Source organism: Cavia porcellus, unplaced genomic scaffold (genome assembly GCF_034190915.1).
Source record: "Cavia porcellus strain 051 isolate PalLab524CR breed Dunkin Hartley unplaced genomic scaffold, mCavPor4.1 scaffold_28, whole genome shotgun sequence".
NCBI lineage: Eukaryota > Metazoa > Chordata > Mammalia > Rodentia > Caviidae > Cavia > Cavia porcellus.
The window spans coordinates 8,834,780-8,843,730 of record NW_026947511.1 but is presented as its reverse complement, the minus strand read 5'-3'; the positions used below and the strand labels follow the sequence as shown (position 1 = coordinate 8,843,730).

Below are 8,951 nucleotides of genomic sequence, written 5' to 3'. Positions count from 1 at the left end.
TCTAATTGCTCAGGCTAATGTTTTCAGAACTATATTGTACAGAAGTGGTGATAGATTGAAAGCTTTGAGATTTGCCCATTTAGCGTAACGTTAGCTCATAGAAGGTTTATCAGATTACAATATAGACCATTTATCCTGATTTTATATAGGTTTTTTTATCGTGAATAAATGTCCAACTATATCAAAAAAATTTTCTGCATCTATTGAGATGATCATATGATTCTTATCTTTTGCTTTATTGGTATGGTGTACTGTTTATTGATTTGCATTCATTGAACCATTCCTGCATTCCTAGAGTGAATTCCACTTCCTCATGGTATATTTTCATGCATTCTATTTGCCAGTATTGTGTTGAGGACTTTGGCATGCATGTTAAATAGGGTGATTGGCCTATGATTATCTTTTTTGGTTGGGTCTTTCTCTGGTTTTGTTATTAGGGTAACACTTGCTTCCAGGAATGAGATAGGGAGATTTGTTTCTCTTTCAATTTCACTGAAGGGTTTGAGGAGTGTTGGCATTAAGTCTTCCTTAAATTGCTTGCAGAAGTCAGCAGTGAATCCATCAGGACCTGAGTTTTTCTTTATTGGTATGTTTCAAATTACGTTTTCAGTTTCATTAACCGATATTGGTTTATTCAGAATCCTTATATCTTCTTGATCCACTTCTGGTAGGTAATTCATGTTTCTAGAATCTGCCCTTTTTTTGTATTTTCTATGCTATGCAAGTAAAGATTTTCAAAATAGATGTTGATTGATCATGAAGGTGGTTTTCCCAGGGTGAGGCTCATCCATTGCACTCTGGATGTGCTGACTCCTGCAATTTCTCTAAATGCCCGAAACTCGACTGCATAATTTGTGGTAGTGGGGGACTGTGTTCGCTCTTTCCCCTGGCTTAAAAAAAAATGGATGTTGATGATCTACAAGATCTGTAGTGATTTACTCTTTTCAATGTTTATTACTTGAAGCCGAGTTTTTTTCTTTTTATAAGGTTTTTTGTAAGATTAGTTATCAATTTTATTTCTTTCAAAGAAACAACTGTTCAATTAATTAATTCTTTGTATGTTTTTCTTACTCTCAACTGCATTAATTTTTGCCCTAATCTTTATAATTTCCTCTTTTCTGTGGGCTTGGGGCTTGACTTGCTCTTTTTTATTCTAGTAGCTTAAGGTGCAGCATTAGGTTGTTTATTTATGCTAATTAGATTTTCCTAATACAAGAATTCATTGCTGTAAATTTTCCTCTTGGAACTGCTTTCATTGCATCCCAAAGGTTCCTATAAGTTATATTTGCGTTTTTAAATTTCTTCTTTAATTTCATGTATGACCATTGATTGTTCAGGAGGGTGCTATTTTTTTTTTAAATTTTTTTTGGAGAAAAATGACTTTAGAGAAAGTCCTTTGTGCTGTTGAGAAGAATGTGTATTCCAATGTTGTTGGGTGCAACATTCTGCAAACATCAGCTAGGTTCATGTGTTCACAAGTTTTGTTCAGTTCTGTTATTTGCTGATTTTCTGTGTAGTTGATCTATCTCTTTGTGACAATAGGGGGTCAATGTTCCCCATTACAATTTTGCCATTGCTTGTTTGATTTTTCATCTCTATTAATATTTATTTTATATGTGTGTGTTTCTATATTGATGACTATATATATATATATGTATATATTTATGAGTGTTATCTCTTCCTCTTGATGTTTTCCCCTAACATATATGTAGTGATGTTCTTTATCTCTTATGATCATCTTCATTTGAAGTTTACATTGTCTGCAAATAGAATCCCTACCCTGTCTTTTCCTGAGTTCCCACTGCATGGAGTATTGTTTTTCACTTTTTGACATAAAGTCTATGAATTTCCTTTTGAGTTAAGTGTTTTTCTTCTAGACAGTATATTGTTAGATTTGTTTCTTGATCCACTCTGCCAGTCTGTTTCTTTTGATTGGTGAATTGAGGTCATTTACATTAATGGCTATTACTGCTATATTGGCTTACCTTTGTCATGTTATCTTCCTGCTGTTGGTTCCCTACTTTTTCCCCCCTGCTGAATTGCTTGCCATGCTTGTTGATTTCTTCCTATTGCTGTTTTTGGAACTGTGGTCATTCTCATGTCAGTCTACAATATATTTCAGTACTCTTTGTTGGGTGGCCGTGAATTTCTTCTTTGATGGTCATGATACTTCTATTTCATGGAACTATATTATTTCATCAGTAATTTACTTTTAGAGGGAGATATCAGGGGTTGAACTGAAGGCCTTGCACTTGCCAGGCAGCATGAAATGACAGTCCAGCAGCTTCAAGATGATGCCAGGAGAAACAAAATAAGACTAATAGACATATCCACAAAAGTAATAGCAGAAAATTTCCCAAACATGGGGGGAAATCTGGTATACAAATAAGTGAGGCATGCAGAATGCCAAACAGTCACAACCAACATGAATCCACACCCAGTCATATAATAATTAAGATCCCAGACATACAGCATAAAAACAGAATACTAGGTGCTGGGGATTTAGCTCAGCAGCATAAGCACCTGCCTTGCAAGCAGGCATTCATAAGTTCGATCCCCGGTACTGATTAAAAAAAACAAAATACTAAAAGCTGTGAGAGAAAAGACACAACACACCTATCAAGAAAAGTCTATTAGAATCATGGCAGACTTTTCAGCATAAACATTCAGGTTAAGATGAGCTTGGAGTGAAGTATTCAGGCTCTAAAAGATAACAACTTTAAACCCAGACTGATGCAGCCAGAAAAATTGGTTTTCAAATTTAATGGAGAAACAAGATAATTCCATAACAAAGAACAATGGAAGAAATTCATGTCCACCAAATCAACCCTACAAAGAGTACAGACAAATGTACTAGATAGAGATAAAAATGACCACAATCTCCAGAACAACCACAGAAAGAAACTACCAGCTTGGACAAGAAATTAAACAAGGGAGAAAAGCAGGAAACCAACAATAGGAACACAACATGGCAAAATCAAAACTGTACATATCAGTGATTTCCAAAATGAAAATGGGCTCAACTCACATATCGAAAGAAACAGGATGACAGAATGGATCAAGAAATAGGATCCCACAATATGCTATATACAAGAAACATATCTCACTTAAAAAGAAACTCATAGAGTAAAAGTCAAAGGATGGAAAACAGTATTCCATGAAACAGGAACCCAGAAAAAAGCAGAGGTAGCTATTCTGTTTGCAAATAAAATGAACTTCAAACCTAAAAGGATTAAAAGAGATAAAGACGACCACTACATACTTGTAAGTAGAAAACTGCAAGAGGGAAGAACTGACAATTATAAATATATATGCACCAAATGCAGGAGCACCCAACTATATAAACAAACATGAATGGACATGAAAAACCAAATACACAAGAACACAATTGTAATAGGAGACCTTAACACCCCACTGTCACAAAGAGATAGATCAACTAGATAAAGAGTCAGCAATGAAATAACAGAACTGAATCATACCTGTGAGTGAATGGACTTAGTGGATGTTTACAGAGTGCTTCACCCAACCACGTCAGAATATATATTTTTCTCAGCTGCACATGGGACATTCTCCAAAATAGACCATATTAACCCATAAAGTATTAACTACATGAAAAAGCAAAATTATCCCATGTATAATATCTGATCATAGCACACTAAAATTGGAAATCAATGGCAAAAACCCTGCAAAACCTGCATAACAACATGGAAATTAAATAACAACCTTCTGAATAACTAGTGGGTTACAGATAAATTAAAGAAGAACTAAAACAATACCTACAATACAGTGAAAATGCAGATACAAAATACTGTAACATATGGGATGTAATGAAAGCAGTCCTGAGAGAAATACACATCAATAAATAGTCACATCAAGAAAATTGAATAAACACTAATACAGAACCTAATGCTACATCTCAATCTTCTAGAAAGGAAGAACAAGTGAAACCCAAACCTCATAGAAGAGAAGAAATTGCAAAGCTTAGAGCAGAAATTAATGCAATTGAAACTAAAAAAAATACAAAGAATTAATGAAGCAAAGAGCTGGTTTTTACAGAGAATAAACAAAATTGATAAACCCTGGCCAATCTTCTCAAGAAAAAGAAAGAAAAAACTCAAATCCACACAATAAGGACTGAAAAGAAGGAAATTACTACAGATCCCATGGAAAGTCAAAAGATCATGAATACCTACTTTGAAAATCTCTACTCACATAGGGTGGAAAACACAGAGGAAATGGGCAGATTTATAGGAACATATGAACTACCAAAGCTCAGTCAAAGGCTATAACAATTTTGAATATTCCAACAGCAGCTACTGAAATAAAATATGTGATTAAAACTTACCAATAAAGAAAAGCCCAGGTCCTGATGGATTCATGGCTGAATTCTATAAGAAATTTAGTGAAGATTTAGCAGCAATACTCCTTAAACTCTTCAATGAAATTGAAAGAGAAGTAGTCTTCCCTAACTCATTTTTGGAGGCAAGTATCACTCTGATACCAAAACCAGAGAAAGACCCAAACAAAAAGGTGAACTATATACCAATCTCAATAATGAACATTGATGCAAAGACTTTCAATAAAATATTGGCAAATCGAATGCAGCAAATCATCAAGAAGATTACACACCACGACCAAGTGAGATTTTTTTCCAAGAATGCAGGCATAGTTCAACATGCTCACATCAACAGAGCCAAAAATAAAAAATCACATGATCATCTCAATAGATACAGAAATAGCTTTTGATAAAGTCCAACATCTTTTCATGATAAAAACCCTACAGAAACTCAGAGTAAACAGTATGTACCTCAGTCTCATAAAGGTCATCTATGACAAACCAGGAGCCAACATTATACTAGATGGACAAAAACTGAAAGCCTTCACTCTAAAGTCAGGAGCAAGACAAGGTCATCCTATCACCACTCCTACTCAATATAGTTCTGGAAATATTAGCCAGAGAAATTAGACAAGAGAGAAAAATAAAAGGAAAAAATAGGAAAAGAAGAAGTTAAATTGCAATTTTTCGCAGATGAGATGATACTCTACACAGAAGGCTCTAAAAACTCCTTTAAAAGACTACTAGAGGTAATAAACAAATTCAGCAGTGTAGCTGGATACAAAGTCAGCACTCAAAAATCAATAGCATTCCTGTACAAAAACAATTATAGAAATATTGCCTTCCACAATAGCATCTAAAAAAATGCAATACTTTGGAATCATCCTAACCAAGAATGCAAAAGACCTATATGCTGAAAATTATACTACTCTAAAAAAGGAGGTTGAAGAGGATATTAGAAATTGGAAGGATATTCCTTGCTCTTGGTTAGAAAGAACTAACATTGTGAAAATGGCCATACTCCCAAAACTGTTACACAAACTTCAACGTGAATCAAAATATCATTAACATACCACACAGATCTAGAGAAAATATTCCTAAAATTCATCTGGAAACAACAACAACAAAAAAACCCTAGAATAGCAAAGATGATTCTGGGCAACAAAGGCAAGACAAAGGCATCTCAATTCCTGACTTGAAACTACACTACAAAACCACAGTAATAAAATCAGCATGTTACTGGCAAAGAAATAGACCTGAGGATCAATGGATCAGATTAGAAGATGCAAGCACAACTACAGAGACACTCATCCACCTTATATTTGACAAAGGGGCTAAACATGTTCACTGGAAGAAGGATAGCCTCTTTAATAAATGGTTTTGAAAAAATTGGCTTTCTACATGCGGAAGACTGAAAATAGACCCATGCACTAAACTAAAATATCACCATCCACTAAACTAAAGTCAAAATGGATCAAGGGTCTAAATATCAAAACAGAAACACTAAATCTCCTGGAGGACAAGGCAGGTAAAAACCTTGGAGACACAGGGCTAGGGAGAGAATTCATGAATAAAATGCAAACTGCACACAAATACTTCAAGGAGTCAACAACTTGGATCTCGTAGTACTGAAAAGTTTTTGCAACTTCAAAAGAAATCACCAGCAAATGAAAAGTAAACCCACAGAATGGGAAAGAATTTTAGAGAATAATCCTTCAGACAAAGGACTTATATCCAGAACATATAAAGAATTGAAAAACATCAAGCTCCCCAAATTCAAAGACTCTCTCCACAAATGGGCATCAGAGATGAACACGTAGTTCTGAGATGAAGATATACAAATGGCAAATAGATACATTAAGAAATGTACACCATCACTGCTCATTCGAGAAATGCAAGTTAAAACAGCATTGAGATTTCAACCTCTTCTCCCTCAATTTGTGGGTATCAGGTATTATAGTTAAGTGACAGAAAAGCTAACACAACTTATTTTCCAAGAAGTCCCACGGTCAACCTTTGTCTACTGAGTAAATACTACTCTAATTGCCACTAAACCATGGTATCACAGTGATTTTCAATAAATCCTTAGGGTTCTGAATTATTGATTAGTACTCTTATTTCAAGCAACAGAATCCACTACAGTAATCCTAATTCATCTTAAAGTGAAAGGAAACTTCACAAAATCAGAGATAAGGATGCAAACAAACCATTTTAAGAAGGCAATGAATCCAGGGCTAGACTTCTACTGGGGCTTGAACACACTCATATTTAACCTTTTGGTCTCACTTTACATCTCTCTTTCCCCTCTTTGACTTTCTATGTCCCTTCATTTGTCAATTGCTTGGTCTATATGATGTGGCTTTAAGATAAGAGCGTATACTGTACCTCCTTCTTTACTGAGTTGCCTCTTACAGAGTTCTATAGTATTGACTAATTTCTGATTTTTCATTCCATTTGGCAAAAAAAAAAAAAAAACCCAAAAAAACCCCCCCAAAAAACATGGCTACCCTAAGTTCCCAAGTCTAAATTTACACATATAAGACTCTTCCCTGATCTAACTTGAGTTGAATATTCCCCTGACCTGTCAATAACAATCCCTAGGAATTTTGAAGAGTGGGTGGGGGATTGGAAGTAAAGTCATGTCCACAAAAAAGGAACCAGATGAGGGATAAACAATAGATGATCTACATAAATTATATCTGGGAAATTGCTTGAATGGAGCACTTACTATTAATTCTGACTGTTAACTTCAATTTCAGTTTCAGTTTGGAATGCAACAAAAAGAAAAAGCCAGCACAAGATTACCAGGCAAAAGATTACCAGGAAGTGGGATGTTTATAGACAAAATTATTTTTCATGGTTCTGTAAACTGGAGATTTCAAGATCAAAGTACTGACACAGTCAGTATGAAAGCCTGCTCTGTTCCTTATATGCCATCTTTTAAATCTGCTTTCTCATTATAGAAAGAGCAAAGCAGCTATCTTTTTTTATGAACACTACTCTCATTCCCAAAGGTCTTTCCTCATAATGCAGTCACATTAGGAACTAGGTTTCAAAGTATGAGTTTGACAGGAGCATATTCAGATTATAGCATCTCACATTTGGACCAATGGCATCAGAAGTGGAATTATAATCACACACCCACAGAAAAGTTAGTATTATATGGCAAGTAATTTTAGGCATTCATGTTGATGAGTGTGTAAACTGATACAAAGTATAATACCTATTAAAACTAAAAATACGAACACTTTAGGTCAATAATTCCATTTCTAGAATTGTATGTCCAATAAAAGATTGCATATATACCCACCAGAGGATGGACATGGTTTCCAGTAGGATTAATCCTAACACTCAAACCTGAGAACCACTCAAATACCAGCAACAATGCTTTTCATATGTGCTTCCTCCCACAGACTTCTATCTTTACGGAAGCAGCAATATTAATAGGTAGCAGAGCTCAACGTCAAACACATGAAAGTTGTTTGCATTCTAATCTACCAGATGTGTAACCAGACAGACAGTAGTAACACACATCCTCGGTCACCCATCTTAAAGACTACCAAGATCCCATAAAAATACTCAGCTCCGGGTCATTTGCTAGTTCCCTTCTGAGGGTTGGAACTATATTTCAGAGCAAGTACTCTTAAATTTCAACCTAACAATTCCATTTTGTGTCTGACTGATAAACATCTCAAAAACCCTTCTGTGACAGGAGTCTAAACTTGTGATTAAGTCTATGGGCAAGGTGAATGTTGATAAGGTTATATAGTGCATCCAAGAGATGAGAAGTATAAAACAAAAAAGGCCTTTATTCTGAGAACTTGGAGAGAGAAAACAAAAACATCCCTGACCCCTGGTGTCTGGCTTTCTCTCTGTTGGACATGTGGCATGGGGGTATATAAGTAGCCTAAGCTTAAGGTGGTGCCCTAGAGACATTATAGATACACATGTATCTCATTGGCACTCCTCTGGAGACTGGGGCAAATTCCTAAGTGGGGGAGGATAGAGTCACAGGTAAATTCCTAGGGGTGGGGGAGATAGGAGCTTCTAGGTTCCAGCTGAGGCTTTTCTGGCTACAGAGTCCTCTCTGGGCCAAAACTCTGTAAAGAGACAGTGGGGTGACATGGAATTGGTGTCCCACCCATAGCTTCTCAGGAGGGTTTGAGGCTGAAGCAAAGCCCAATGTTCCACAGAGGCTTGTTTGGCACAGGAGGTACAGGAGGACCCCAGCAGTAAAGGGATTCTCATATTAGAAGTTAAATTTCATTAGCTGTGGAGAGATTGTATGTACCCTCCATGCATTAAGAACAACCCAGGAGTCTAGAGACAGCCTCCTTTTGTAAAAATGAGAAAAAAGAGGCTCATCTTGGTCGGGTTAGGCCATTGATAAGATCACACAGAATTCTCCCCCAGGTTTCTGATGAAAAGTCCCCAGGAAAGAATGACATCTGGCTTCCTTAGCCTTGTAAGGCATTGTGGCTGAGTTCATGCCGCCCAGATATAATATCACTTACCCAAAAGGAGGCCCATCCTGGGACCTTGCAGAGCCTGCATAAGTTCCAGCAAGCATTGGAGAAAAGGGCAGAGTAGAAAGGATCTCACGTTTTAGGAAAGT

General features: G+C 36.2%; 1 non-coding gene across 1 annotated transcript; it reads left to right on the top strand.

Moving 5' to 3' along the window:
- Positions 1-728: 728 nt before the first annotated feature.
- On the top strand, positions 729-889 carry LOC134473871 (U1 spliceosomal RNA). Its single transcript, XR_010044333.1, has one exon. It is a non-coding gene; the product is annotated as a U1 spliceosomal RNA (small nuclear RNA).
- The last annotated feature ends 8,062 nt before the right edge of the window (positions 890-8,951 follow it).